This window comes from Cyrtonyx montezumae, unplaced genomic scaffold, assembly GCF_038088225.1.
Source record: "Cyrtonyx montezumae isolate F1298 unplaced genomic scaffold, pur_monq_1.0 scaffold_13, whole genome shotgun sequence".
Taxonomy (NCBI): Eukaryota; Metazoa; Chordata; class Aves; order Galliformes; family Odontophoridae; genus Cyrtonyx; species Cyrtonyx montezumae.
This window is the reverse complement of record NW_027071859.1, coordinates 7,027,983-7,040,933: the sequence shown is the minus strand read 5'-3', so window position 1 is coordinate 7,040,933 and position 12,951 is coordinate 7,027,983. Positions and strand designations below refer to the sequence as shown.

The 12,951-nt window shown below is 43.6% G+C and overlaps 1 protein-coding gene across 1 annotated transcript in view; it reads left to right on the top strand.

Annotated features, from left to right (window-relative positions):
* The first annotated feature begins 1,127 nt into the window (after positions 1 to 1,127).
* KLHL29 (kelch like family member 29) overlaps positions 1,128 to 12,951 on the top strand; it is a 393,606-nt gene continuing 381,782 nt past the window's right edge. The window contains exon 1 of the mRNA XM_065730651.1: positions 1,128 to 1,167. The gene's annotated coding sequence lies outside the window, so the exon portion shown is untranslated. The remainder of the gene's footprint in view (positions 1,168 to 12,951) is intronic.

Below are 12,951 nucleotides of genomic sequence, written 5' to 3'. Positions count from 1 at the left end.
CACTTTCTCCTCACGCCCCTTCTCCATTGAATCCCTCCTTACCCACCATGACAGGTTTGCGCGCTCCTGTCCCTTCCCTCTCACTGCTCGGCCGTCATTTGGCACAGCCGTCTCACTTTCAGTGCATTACAGCCTATATTTCCCCACGATGTGTTTTGTTCAGCAGGAAAAATAAGGAGAAAAGAATTCGACGGTGCCTTTTTTTTTTGTTTTGTTTTTATGTACATATATACGCTTACAGGAAATCTCCAAGACAAAGTGTTCTGCGTTTAAACCCACAGCGTATGCAGATTGTGTGCACATCAGAGCGATCACTACAAAGCAGCGCACCCAGATACAAGATTACGCAGAATAGAGCCAGATGCAGATTTCCACCCGTAAAATCTGTAGTGACTCCAAGCGCGACGGATGTTTAAAACAAGAAGGGGGAAGAAAAGAAAAAGCGCTGTCGGGAGAGAATCGCACCGACCTATTCAAAGGCTCCCGTGGACTTCAAGAGGCTTTGGATCACGCCCCCGGAGAGCGATGATTTAATAAAGCGGGGTAATATTTCTTTTCAACTACACGCTACTTTTTGAAGACAGCTCGGAGACCGATGACCTTTTAGGAAACACGCACTCCCGCATCAACGTCCTCGCAGGGGATGGACGGATGGATGGATGCAAGGAGGGAGGACGGAGGGTCGGGGTCGGGGATGGGGAGAAGGAGGCGCCGGGGCAGCCTCCCGCGGGGGAGGCAGGAGCGAGGCAGGGAGGCAAGAGGGAGGGAAGGAGGGAGAGCGGGGGGAGGCGGAGCCGGGCCGGGCTCCACCGCCTCCCGCCGCCGCCACGATTGGCCCGGCCCGCCCCTCGCCCCGGCGTCCAGGCCGCCTCCCTCCCCGGCTAAAGCGGGCAGTAGGTGAGGGGAAGGCGGCCAGAAGGGAGCATGGTCGCGGCTCCGCAGCAGCGGCACTACCACCACCGCTACCAACAGCAGCCGCCGCCGCCGCGCCGCGCCTCCCTGCCCGGCCTCCAGCGCGGCTCCCGCCGCCCGCAGCCGCGCGGGGCTCTGCGTTAAGCGGCGCGGAGGCTGCGATGCGCAAACCTCCGCCCGCCGCCTCCGCGCATCCCCCCGCCGCCTGAGGCCCCGCGCTGCCGGCCCAGGGCCGCCCGCGCCCCGCGGAGGGAGGTAAGCGGCGCGGAGCTCCTCGCAGCGCCGGGCTGCCCTGCGCCTGCGCTCGTTGCCCGCATTAAAAACTTCCTGCGTGCCTCCTGCCGCCTCGGGGGGTGCCGCGCGGGGCTGTCAAGCGTCAGGATCGCGATGAGCGTCTTTTTGTTTTCCGTCTTTTAGCCTTCCCCCTCCCGGTTTATTATTATTATTATCATCATTATTATTATTTTGTTAACGCGAAGCGTGCTCCCAGCCTCGAGCCCAGCCGAGCACCCACAACTTCTGGCTTCTCGCCGAGCTGGGGGCCGCCCTGTCCCTGTCGTCCCCCCATCCCTCCGTTCCCGTCCGTCCGTCCGTGCCGCTCCCTCCCCCGGGCTCACCCCGAGCTCCGCCGCTTTCGGATCGGCGCGGCCCCGGGGCACCGGCCGTCCCCAATCCCGTTCCCGACCGCGTCTCGCCGTGCCTGGATCTATTTCCATCCCCCCCCACCACTCCCTCCTCCTCCCTCTCCCCATCCCTACGCGTGATTTGTAGCAGGAACTTCTCCTCCTCGCCGAAATCCTGCTGAAATAGATACCTTAAAAAAGCGCTTCTTCCTCCTTTCTGCCACTCGGTGCTTCGCCGTGCGGCGTTCCTCGCTGGTGTGAGGATCTGTTTGGTTGCTGCTGGGTTTCCTTATTGATGCCGTTCATTTATTTCATATTTTTTTCCTCCTAGTTTTTTTTTTTTTTTTGGGGGGGGGGGGGGGGGGGTTTGGTTGTTTTCTTTTAACTTGTGGCTGAGCCCGAGTGCTGCCTGGCTCCGGTCCGCAGAGGTGCATCCCCCTGGGTACCTTCACAAGGGTTCGCTTAGGATGGGGAGGCAAAAGCGACTTTTGTCCTTTTCAGTTTCATTTGACGTGGAGCGGTCAGGTTCAGGTCCCTTCGCCTCCCCAAGAGGGTTGAGAAACGTCTGGAGGAAGGGAGCTGTGGGGCTGGAGGGTGCTGGCTTTCATACACTTCATAGAAAACAGGGGCTGCTTCCAGGCTGGGATTTTTTCTTTTCCCCTCTGTGCTTCACTCATGAAGCTGGAAATACTAAAATGATGAAGATGGGTTTCTCTCCCCACCAACACTCCCCACATTCGTGCCCCCCTGGTGCTGGAGTTGGCACCTTACCTTTTGTTTGTGGCATGTGAAAACTGTGCAGCAAAATGTGCCGTTGTGGGAACTACATTAAAGGGGATTTGCTCACTTTTCCATCCGTGAGGCAAAGCAGCGTGCTTGTTTGCTGCAGGCTCCTTATTTGTTTTAATGGAGTATTGCATATAGCGGGTTTCTAATAAATGGGCAAACTTTCTTTTCCGTCTATTTCCTTACCACAACAGAGCCAGTGTGTGTGCAAGGGACATGAGTGCGCCTTGCAGCGATCTATGTGTTTATTGGGGTATCCTTCTGAGGTCAGTTCTGTGATACTTCAAAATCAAACTCCTGCAGCTTTAAGGTGGCTGCAGGTAATAATAAGACTGTCTCTTATAATTAGCAATCTACTGAAACTTTAAATCCTCCCTGGTAGATGTTATGATCCAAGTGAGGGAAGGCACAGTGTTCCTGCAAGCTTTTTTCCTTCAGATTTCTTTTCCTCCAAAACAAAGCAACAGTGCCTTCTGTTATTGTTATTTTCCTATTTAAACCGCTAATGGGTTTGAGGTTTTCTTTTTTTTGGAGAAGAAACGAAGTCCAACCATATTTTACGCCAGCATTTATCTGCGTCAAACTTTAGTTCTGCTCAGTAGGTTGTTTAATCATCTCTGAATAACATACAGGGTTTTTTTTTGTTCCTATAACTTGTCTTCATTGTGTGTATTTATGGAAGTTGTCTTTGATTTGAGACGAAATATGGGAGCTATGCAAATAATTTAGTGACCCATCCAGGATAAGACTCAGCTAGTGTCTGTAAGCTGCATCTTTCATTGCCTCATTTCACATAGATATCTCTTCCCATAACATCTGTGTCGGTATTTCCTAATAGAAAGTGAATAACGTGTGCTCTATTTTAATTAAAAATTACAGTTTGGGATTTTGATTTATTGCCTCATCTGAAATAAGGGAGCATCATTGTTGTTTACTTAAGTCTGACAACATCCAGTGATACGAAGTAGTTGTTTCACAAGTGAGTGGTCATTAAGGCTTAATTTGGATGAATTTTTGTTCGTGCTCGTTTAGCTTCCTGCAGAGGGTCTGAAATGAGTGCTGAAATGCATGCAGGGTTCTCCATCCTGAGCACTGCCCGAGTTCTCTGTATTTGTTGTCTCAGGCAGCTTATGAAATGTGTGCACAGTGTATCAACCTTTCCCTTAACAACAAAACCTATGAGCAAATGTTCGGTGTGAATTATATTACTGAAATAAAATATTCTATAGTTGTCATGGTTACAAATAGAGGCAGGGTTACTGGTTTTCATCTGCATGCTGGGGAGGGGGAGATCCAGTTTTGTCACTTTTTTAATTACATTTCTAATGAGTGATGGTCATACTTCAAGTACTCAATAGACGAGATACACAGCCGAGCGAATTAGATTTTGTCAAAGTCTTGCTGGAACAAAAAGTGGCTGTGTGCAGGAGCGAAGCCTTTCTGTTCATCTGTTATTTTTGTAGAGGCAGGAATCTTGAAATACGAAAGTAGCCGCCTCTTCTGCTTTATTCTTCTTCTTGGTTCGTGTTCTGTCGGGGTTACTGCTCTTATTCCTCGAACAATAATAGAGAGTATACAGCATGTAAGGGGACTGGAAATCTTCTAAATGAGAGTACGCACCGGTAATAACTCATCCAGCAATGAGACAAGATTTTGGGGCTTTGCTGCGAGCCGTACCTGGTGCTGTCGCTCCTAATGCCTGCTGGTGAGGAGAATTCATTACCCCAGGCTTGCTGTGCTCGCCTTGCTGCCGGCACCGCTCCTCTCCCTGCTCCCAACCCATCGTTCCCATTGGAGCTGTTCCAGTTCAGCATTGTTTGAACCGTGACCCGGACCGGGCCCATAGCTATTCTCAGGCATTGGCACCCATCCCGCTGCTGCTCCTCCGTGATCATCTGCAGTTCTTGTCCATGCCTTCTTGCTTGCCCAAGCTTTTCATTTACTTTGAAAACCAATGGATCTAATTCTTTAGAAGCATAGAAAAGTAAACCTATTTATATATATGTATTTTTTTTCTTCTTCTGCATGTAGAGCTTCCGTATTGTTGAAGCTCACACATGGTTTTCTGGGAGAAGTACTCCTGGATATGCAGATGTAGAGAGAGGTTCCCATCTGCCTTGCCTTGTTTAACCCTTGCCCTATCCATTGCATTCCTACTGTGTGATTTCTTTTTTTTTTAATCTTAAAACCAGTTTTTAGGTTACTGCTGTATTATTTTTTTTAAGTTTTTGGAGTTATTTCAGCATGTTAATCTTTACTTTTTTTTTTCTTGTATCACATCACGTTGAGTATATTACAGAGGCTCTCGCAATGCCCTGCCCGCTAACTTCACTGTCCACCTGGGTTTACTGTCACCTGCTGCAGAGCCAGGGAGCCAAGGAACGTGAAAGTCTGATCCTAAAGCTCCTCTCTGCAAAACATCAGCTTCATAATGTGTCACAGAGGTCTGCATTGTTTTCAGGTCATTAATTTTTTGTGCTGTAATCAAGGCTTTCAGCTGGCTAAAATCTCAGCATGGCGTGGCAAATTATTTGGTCCTACAGCCTGTTTTCTTTTTTTTTTTTTTTTTTCCCCTTCCTCCCCACTTCGGTTGCTCAGTTTGGACACATTTGGCTTACCTTGTGCTGATGCAGTGACCTTAAATATTATACATTGCTGTTAGTTTCTGTGCTTCATTTGTGTATCTAATAACTTTCTCAAGCACTCATCCCTCCCTGGTGGCATTACTGTACCAACAGGTTTCACACTTAACCTGATTCGTAACCTGTGGCTTTAAGATGTAGGTAAGTTTGCCTTAGAATGCTGTAGGGTCCTTCAAAGCATGGTATTAACCCTTTGTTGCTTTGCTGTTTAACTTCCTCTCTCCACAAGGAAGGAAAGGGGTTTAGCTCTCGTCTACATTGGTTGCTTTGCTATGAAATTCCCTGTAGGAATTTGAGGCTCTTCACGAGGGCTGAGCGTGGCCTTCTCCCAGTGCCCACCAACAGCAGCACTGTGCATGAAGCAGTATGGAGACATAAACAGCTTTGACATGCTTCTGTCACTTCTGCCTTACCTTTGTTACCCAAGCTACGAAGAACTCTTCCTCCACTAGGAGATTAAAAGGAAATAGATTAGAAATCTCTACAGGAACGCCTCTTTGTCAGGTTTTTAAAACTCAACACTTTGCAGGTTTTGAATGTGTGCTGTTTACCTATTATGGTTAAAACAGGATTGAAGAGAATTTATACCAGAGGTGCCCTGAGAAGCCTTCCCTGTGCTGTTGTTATGCAGCCGGTTACCTCCAGGCTGTCTTGACCAGCTGATAAATGACAGTAACTGAATTCCTAGTCACACTCTTCCATAAATAATTTTATGTTGTGGATTAGAATATCAGGAACATGGGACTGTTTCCCTTAATTTTTGTGTGCTGCTCATTTTTTTTTTTAACCTGTGATGCTTAGGTTTTCAGGTAGCCTGAACTTGGATTTCTGCTGTTAACAGCATTAATATCAGAAAAATACATAGATTTTTGGTAGCCTTAAACTTCAGGTAGCTTATGCTGGCTTGTAGCAGTCATTGATTTGCTGAAGCAGCCTGCTCAAACAACATACGAGGACTTTTTATCACTAATTCAATGTTGCATTTTCAGTGTAGTTTTGTTTTGCTTTTTATTAATTCCTTGTCATGCAACACAATGTACAAAAGTGATATCAAGTGCTGGGACTTCAAACAGAACCTGAACAGGTTTGGCTTACTGGAACACACAAATGCACACTTCCTGGATTTGCCTCAAATTCCAGGGCTAAAATCTACATAAATACAGGTGAAATTAAATTTAATTGGAAAAAAAAAGAGATTTTCTAGGGATTATCTTTTGGAACTAATTCAGCGCAGCAGTTTGCAAGAAAAGCTGCCGCTGATGTGATTCCTTTGCAATGTTTCTGTTAACTAGGAACTGCCAGACTTGCGTGCTGTAGAAGTTTTCTTGGCCTACGCGTGTAGTTGAGAGATTCTGGGAAGAATCCTTGAGATTCACGTAGTGTCTGTGGCAGAACTGCTGCTGCTGCAGGTCTCAGCCTCAACACGTACCCTGAGCAGTTGAGCTGGACTTTAATCATCTGTCTATTGATATTTTTGAACCTTGAGAAGAGGCTCTTTATCTGTCTTTTTTTTTTCCTTTTTTGAACAGAGTAAAACCCATGAAAACAAATCCACGATTTGCATGACATCGTGGGCAGTAGAAATCCAGGATTTAAAGTGTGGTTTAAGAGCTTTTTACTCCAGATACTTGTCCAAGTGTGTGCTGAAGAGTAATAATACTTAAATCAGATAATTCTGCTTTGAGATAAGCTTTGTCAGGCCTGTTTGAGGATTTTGGTTTTTGGTCTGTGAGTGCTGTGTGGTGGGTTCGCAGATCACAGTGCGCTGTAGCTGCTTGAAGAACAGTTTCTCTTCTCAGGCTGAGTCCTGAACATGCTCTTCTCCTCATAAATGGAGAGAGAAGGATGTAAATGTCTCTGGTTCTTCCAAACCACAGACTGAAAGAGGGCAAAGAGTTCAGAGAGATCACTCTATCATCATTATGCAATGAGAAATAACTTCAAAGTGGATGCAGCTGTGTTTACCTATGCTCTGAAGTATATGTCTTGCAAATTTCTGTTGACTAGTTGCTTGCTGAGCACCTGACTTCATTAAACGATTCCTAACATATTGAGTCTTTCAAAAACTTCATTTTTTTTCAACTTTCTCTCCATTTTATTCTCTTGCTTGCCAAGAGTGGGGGAAAAAGTGCCAAGTTGGAACACTTTATGCTACAAAATGTTGTCAGGTATATAAATGTCTGGAAAGTGCCTTTGAAACTATATGGAATGCTGTACAATAAACCACAACCCTCAGCAATATTTTACTGAGCTTACTCCTTCCCCTTTCATGAAATTTGGGAATGGGGTGGAGAGAAGTTGTAAACTCTAGATGGAAATTCAATGCTCTGCCCCTCATTCTAAAATGGAAAGTACATGTGTAAGTAAAATAGAATAGCTATCGCTTATTTCAACCTATCTGTTGTGGAACATCCCTCTCATTTATATTCTAAACTATTTCCTCAATTGTTTGTTGCTGTTGCTTGAACTATCAAAGCTAGCAATGGTGTTAGCAGTGAGAGCTGGTTCTTCTTTTTTGCTGTTCCATGGGTTTTGCTTTTTGCATGTTCTTGGTGGTCTGCTGTTTTCTGAATGGTTTGTTTAATAAGATGTGTGGGAGAGCATAAGGGACGGAAGAAAAAGGATCAAAGAAACTCCTTCTGCCAAACTTGTGCAAGAAGTGTGAGGCCTTGGGATAGACAGTGATTTCTAGAAGATGGGAATAAGTAGCTTCCTGACTATATGATGCTGGCTATATTTTAAGGATTCTGCTGAAGAAAAATGGATATTTATGTAAGTGATAACTACTTCAAAGCTGTAACGAATTCATCTTTTTTCCTTTCTCCCTTGGGAATAGGAATGGATGCAACAAAGCCCATACGGAGGTTCTGCATCATGGATGTGAAGTGCTCTGCTTCCTTCCAGGCTAGTCACTGGGTATAGGAAACTTTGCACTGAAGTTCATGTAATCCCCTTAAATCTCAGGAGGGCACGCCTTGCTGCCTCTCTGCTTCAGAGTAGGGATGTACACAGTCCTCAATTGGTCCTGAAGTTTAAAAATCAGAAAACAGATCTTGGAACATGGCTTTTACCTCTTCCTTTTTTCAAATGATTTACTTAACTTAGGGACACCTGCTCAACGCTATTCCGGCTCCCCTGACCTGTTCCACTTCATAAACAGCTTGATATATTACATCTGAAAAACCTAGATAATACCAAGAATACTTTTCAGTGTACCCTGTTGGGAGCCAAGAAATACCAAATATAGCAAGGATGCAGTGTGGTGAGAGGCTATGAAAAATGCTTCTTCAGGTGAAGAAAGTGTGTGGTTAACATTTCCAGGTCATCTCTGATGGAATTGCTAATACAGTGCAAGGCAAAATGTTATATATACTGCACTGTCCTATTTTTTATAATACTTATGGCTCATCATAGGAGGAAAGTATAGGTTGAAACAAAATTCTATGTACTATGTGGTTCTTTTCCCCTCTACCCTAAGTTTTCATGTTCCTAAAATTACATATACCAATCAGTAGTCAATTACAAGGAGAATTAATTTGGGAGAAGCTTGCATGTGTTTGCATGTCGTAATTTATTTCTTGGTCTGTGGCTTTGTATTGCTTTTCTCCCATGTCATTTTTTAATTTTTTTTAACAGGAACAAAACCCTCCAAATATTTGTACAATTATTTCTAGCAGTAAGGCTTGCCATGTCCCATTTGAATACTGTCAATATGGATTTCTGGTACAGCCTTTTTGCAATGCCCTGTCTGCAGGCAACATCAGTCAAATGTTTGTAGCTACTTTTTTGCTTCTGTTTTATAATAGCTGGACATCAAGGTATTAGGCTTCAGATCACATGTTGCTCTTGGTTACACACATGTAGTTCATAGAAATCAATGTTGCATAGACATAAATGAGTTGGGTTTGATCTTTTTGTGAGTTAACTCTTAATGTGCTTACACTGATGCTAGTTTGGATTTTTGGTGGTCTGGATTGGATGCCTTATCTACAGCTGGGAAGCCATGAGACTTCAGTTTATTATGGTTCTATGCTACCCTGAGAGTAATGACCACTCCTCTTGATTTTGCTAAGCCTTGAGACTGTAAACAAATTTAATGAGATTGGATTAAAAGCTGCCTGTAGCATGTAAGAGCTGAAACATAGCTGTGTGGGACCTTGTAGGGAAACTCCGGGTTGATCTTGATGTGAGAATTGTCACAAGAGCTGCTGAACTATGGACCAAATCCTGAGCTAGTTAACACTTGTTGAGCTGACATGTTCCAATATGTATCTGATGTTGTGCAGTGCTTCTATACCCTGAGGAACAAATCACTTGTGAAATTCAACTGTGAAGGTCCTGAGGTCAAGGGAAGAGTCTGCAAATCTCTGTGGATGACAGCAGCTGCTAAAGAGGGGATGAGCAGTAGCAGAGTGGGCATATTTTTCTTGTCTCTTTGCTCTTTGCTTTGTGTGGCCCAGGTACTTCAATACATCTTTTTTCCTTCCTTCTTTCCTCTGTTTTGTATTGTAAAATGGGCCAAACTAGTCCTCGGCCAAAATCAGTTGAATTCAATGAGGTTACAGTCTGGTACCTTGGAAATCTTAGATAAATGTTCTGCCAGTTCTTTAAGATTATCAAATCCCCGAAGTAAAGCTTATTTTTCTGGTACACGTCTCTCATTTTTTATTTTTTATTTTTAGTTGTGGGAAGAAAAATAAGAAAAATATGTAATTTTATGATTAAACTCGCAGGCAGTTGTAGCTCTGCAACATCACACCCTTATCAGTCCCTGAACTAAACAGGCGATGGGAAGTTGTGGCTGATATTGGAGTTATTTGTAGGAGGAAAAAAAATAGAGCACAGAAATGGCATGGGAAGTAAGGAAACAAAAAGGTTCGCCTGAAGTCTGTAAAATACAGGGCAGGCTCAAAAAAATTGTGCTTCAATACAGAAAAGCAGTCAAAGATGGAGAGGGGAATTGTGGTTCGCTTGCTGCTGTTATACCCTTTATTTTGGTTTGTTTTTTTTCCCTTGTCTCAGAAAATTTTGAAAGTGTTTGTGTATGGAGAGGGGAAGGAGCATTCTCACTAAGAGAGAAATTGCAGCAAGTTTTCCTTAAACTCACTGTTTCAATATCACACTTGAACAGTTCACAGCAGCATCCTTCAAGCCTTCTAAAAGCTGTTCTTAGACAAATCTTGTGACTGCAGCAGCTAAGTTATTGAAGTATTGTATTGCAAGGATAATGCAAGTAAAACAAGCAAAAAACCACCTCTGTGCTGTGGTGGCTGCTTTATTCGAAGTAGTTCAGGCAGTTTTCTGATGGCACAGTTAAAGATGGTCTTGGCTAGAGACCAAGGCTGATAGCCTCAGCTTCCCAACTTCCACCAGCTGGCTAATTCCTGGTGGAAGTGAGGATGTTGCTTCAGCTGCTTTGAGGTGGTGGTTTAATCAGGGCATTGGGTACGCCTGTTCTTCTGATCTGAAGAAGTCAGTAGATTGCCTAGGCTCCTACTGTACATATAAGTCCTGGTTAACTCTTTCTGCCTCTTACTTTCTGGCCGTGTCGTTTATCAGGCAGTTACCTTCAGCAAAACATTGAATGGGCTCCAATTTCCTATAGATGCTTACTGAAACAATGTCGCATGTCACAAGCCTTCCCTCTGTCTAGACATTACCTTGCAAAATGAGGAACGTACCAGTCTTTGGTTGTGTGCAGATGATTTTTTTTTTTAACGGTGAAATCTATTTTTCTATGTAAAGATCGTTGTTAAGCTTATGAGCAGTCAGAGCTATGCAGCTTAGGGCTATCTTCTTGACTAGAAAATTGAAAGAGACAAGGGGAAAAAATGGTGGCTTTCTCTCCTCTCTGCTTGACAGGCATAGTAGTATGTATTGTATATTAAAAATTCATAATATTTTATAATATTGTAATATTGTGTATGTGCACATGCCTTGTAAGGGTCAGGGATTGGTAGAAATAGTTAAACTTATACCTATACTTGCTAATTTAACAGCAGAGCTTATTTGAGAAAAAGACTAACCATCAGGATAAGATCCAAGAAGCGTCAGTACTAATCTGCATCTAGAAAATCTGTTAGATTTTGCCTTAAGTTAAAGCTAAGAGCACAGGCATTATGCATATATATATATAAAGTACCACATGCACAAATACAGTATCTTGGCTTGTTACATCTAATAAATAAGCTTCACTGTATCTGCAATCAACACAATGTCTAGAGATGTCTGCAAGAGTGATGATCGTAAATCAGTACAGTACAGCACCAAGTGACAGCGTTGGTCTGTGAAACCCTCAGCTTCTGTCTTCAAAGCCAATTGCAAATGTAGCTCTGAACCTCTTGGTGGGCTGTTGGCAGAGAAGAATAAACAGGGGATCTTCGGATGTTACGCAGAAAGTTTCTGATGTCTGAGCTAAAAACGATCTGTTAGCTGAGCTCGGAGCAGGCTTATTGCTGAGATGTGACCTGGCTGCCACTAGAGAGGGACGGAGCTCTGCACAGAGCAGGGGTGTGTTACTGCTGTAAAGGGCAATTTTCAGATAAATGAGGGTTTATTTTTGTCACTGTTGTTTCCCTTTTAGAGGGTAGAAAAGGGGAGGGTAAATAGTAAATCTCACTGTTTATGCGTAAGAACAACTTGCAAAGCAGAGTGCTGTTGTCTATAAGTATTTCTGAAAAGAATGAAGTGCTTCACGGTCCGTATATATCCCACATATGTGACGTATATAAACACTTGTAATTTTTACGTATATATTTTAGAAGTGATAAATAACATTGTAAAACAACATAGAACAACCATTAATTGCCAATATGATTGTGGAAGCTGGAATCAAATTCTGAACTGCCTGGCTGAGTAGAGAAAGCGTTGTATCCTATATGGAATGGAAGCACAAAGGGACTCGGAGCAAGCAGTGGGGTTTTCCCATGTTCCTTCATGGGATGGGAATGTTTTATGCTGCTTATCCTTATTTAGTTGTGACCCTGAAGCTTTTGTGTCCAGGGAGGAGGAGGAGGAAATAAACTGTAGAAAATGCATGGGGTCAGCTGTGGTTCTGTGTGTAACTGTGGCTTCTGATGGCCACGTTGCAGTGGTCAAGCTTATGTAGTTGGGTCTTGCCTGATAGCTCTCCTCTGCCTTGGCTGTTATCAAAGAGCTTCTCTTCCTTTATATATCCTCAAAGTAGCTGCAATAGCAGTCTGAACTCTGGTTGCTGCGTTACCTCTTCAGTCACTGTATCTTAAGCTTCCAATTCTCTTTCGATTTATTTCACTTCAGATTAATAAAAGCACCACCCACAATTACTGAGATCTTCAGGATGAAGCACATCCTAGTAACTCTGGTTTATTTCTGAGGATTTTTCTGTTCTTGCCTCATTTCTTTAGGCAGTAAAATCTTCTGGGATGACAACTGATGACTTGTTTGCTGTGCATTGAGGGCCTCCTTCCTAGCTGAGCCTCGTGCTCGAACGGGACAAACAACTCTCAGCTATGAAAATGCTGCTCTTCTCCACTCTTCTTTACTCTGTTCTAATCTCCGAAGATTTTCTCATGCGGAGGCAGAGAGAATGCAACTTTTTCAGTTTCATCTAACTGTTTCTCTTTGGAGAGGAGAAAGCATCCTAAAAAGGCAAAGCGAATATTAAAAAGTAATTTGGGTGATTACAGAATGCTTAAAGAGGATTTAATATTATTTTTATTATTATTTTTTTTTCTTTGGATTAGAAACAGAAATACTTTCCTGCTAGATACTTAACAATGTAACATGTGCTTTCCAGCCAGGGGTGTATCTGTTTCTTCTGGAAGGCAAGTATGTACTTTGTCTCACTCTGTTAAAAATAGCAACCCCATGAATATATTGAAGTCTCTGAACTATTTAGGAGGTGGTTGTTGCTGGAGAGGTCTGCAGTCACGCCCACCAGAGGGCATTTTATCACCAATTTCTTGGGGAGAAAGTTAATTCTTAAGTGATAAGTGAAGTAGTAAATA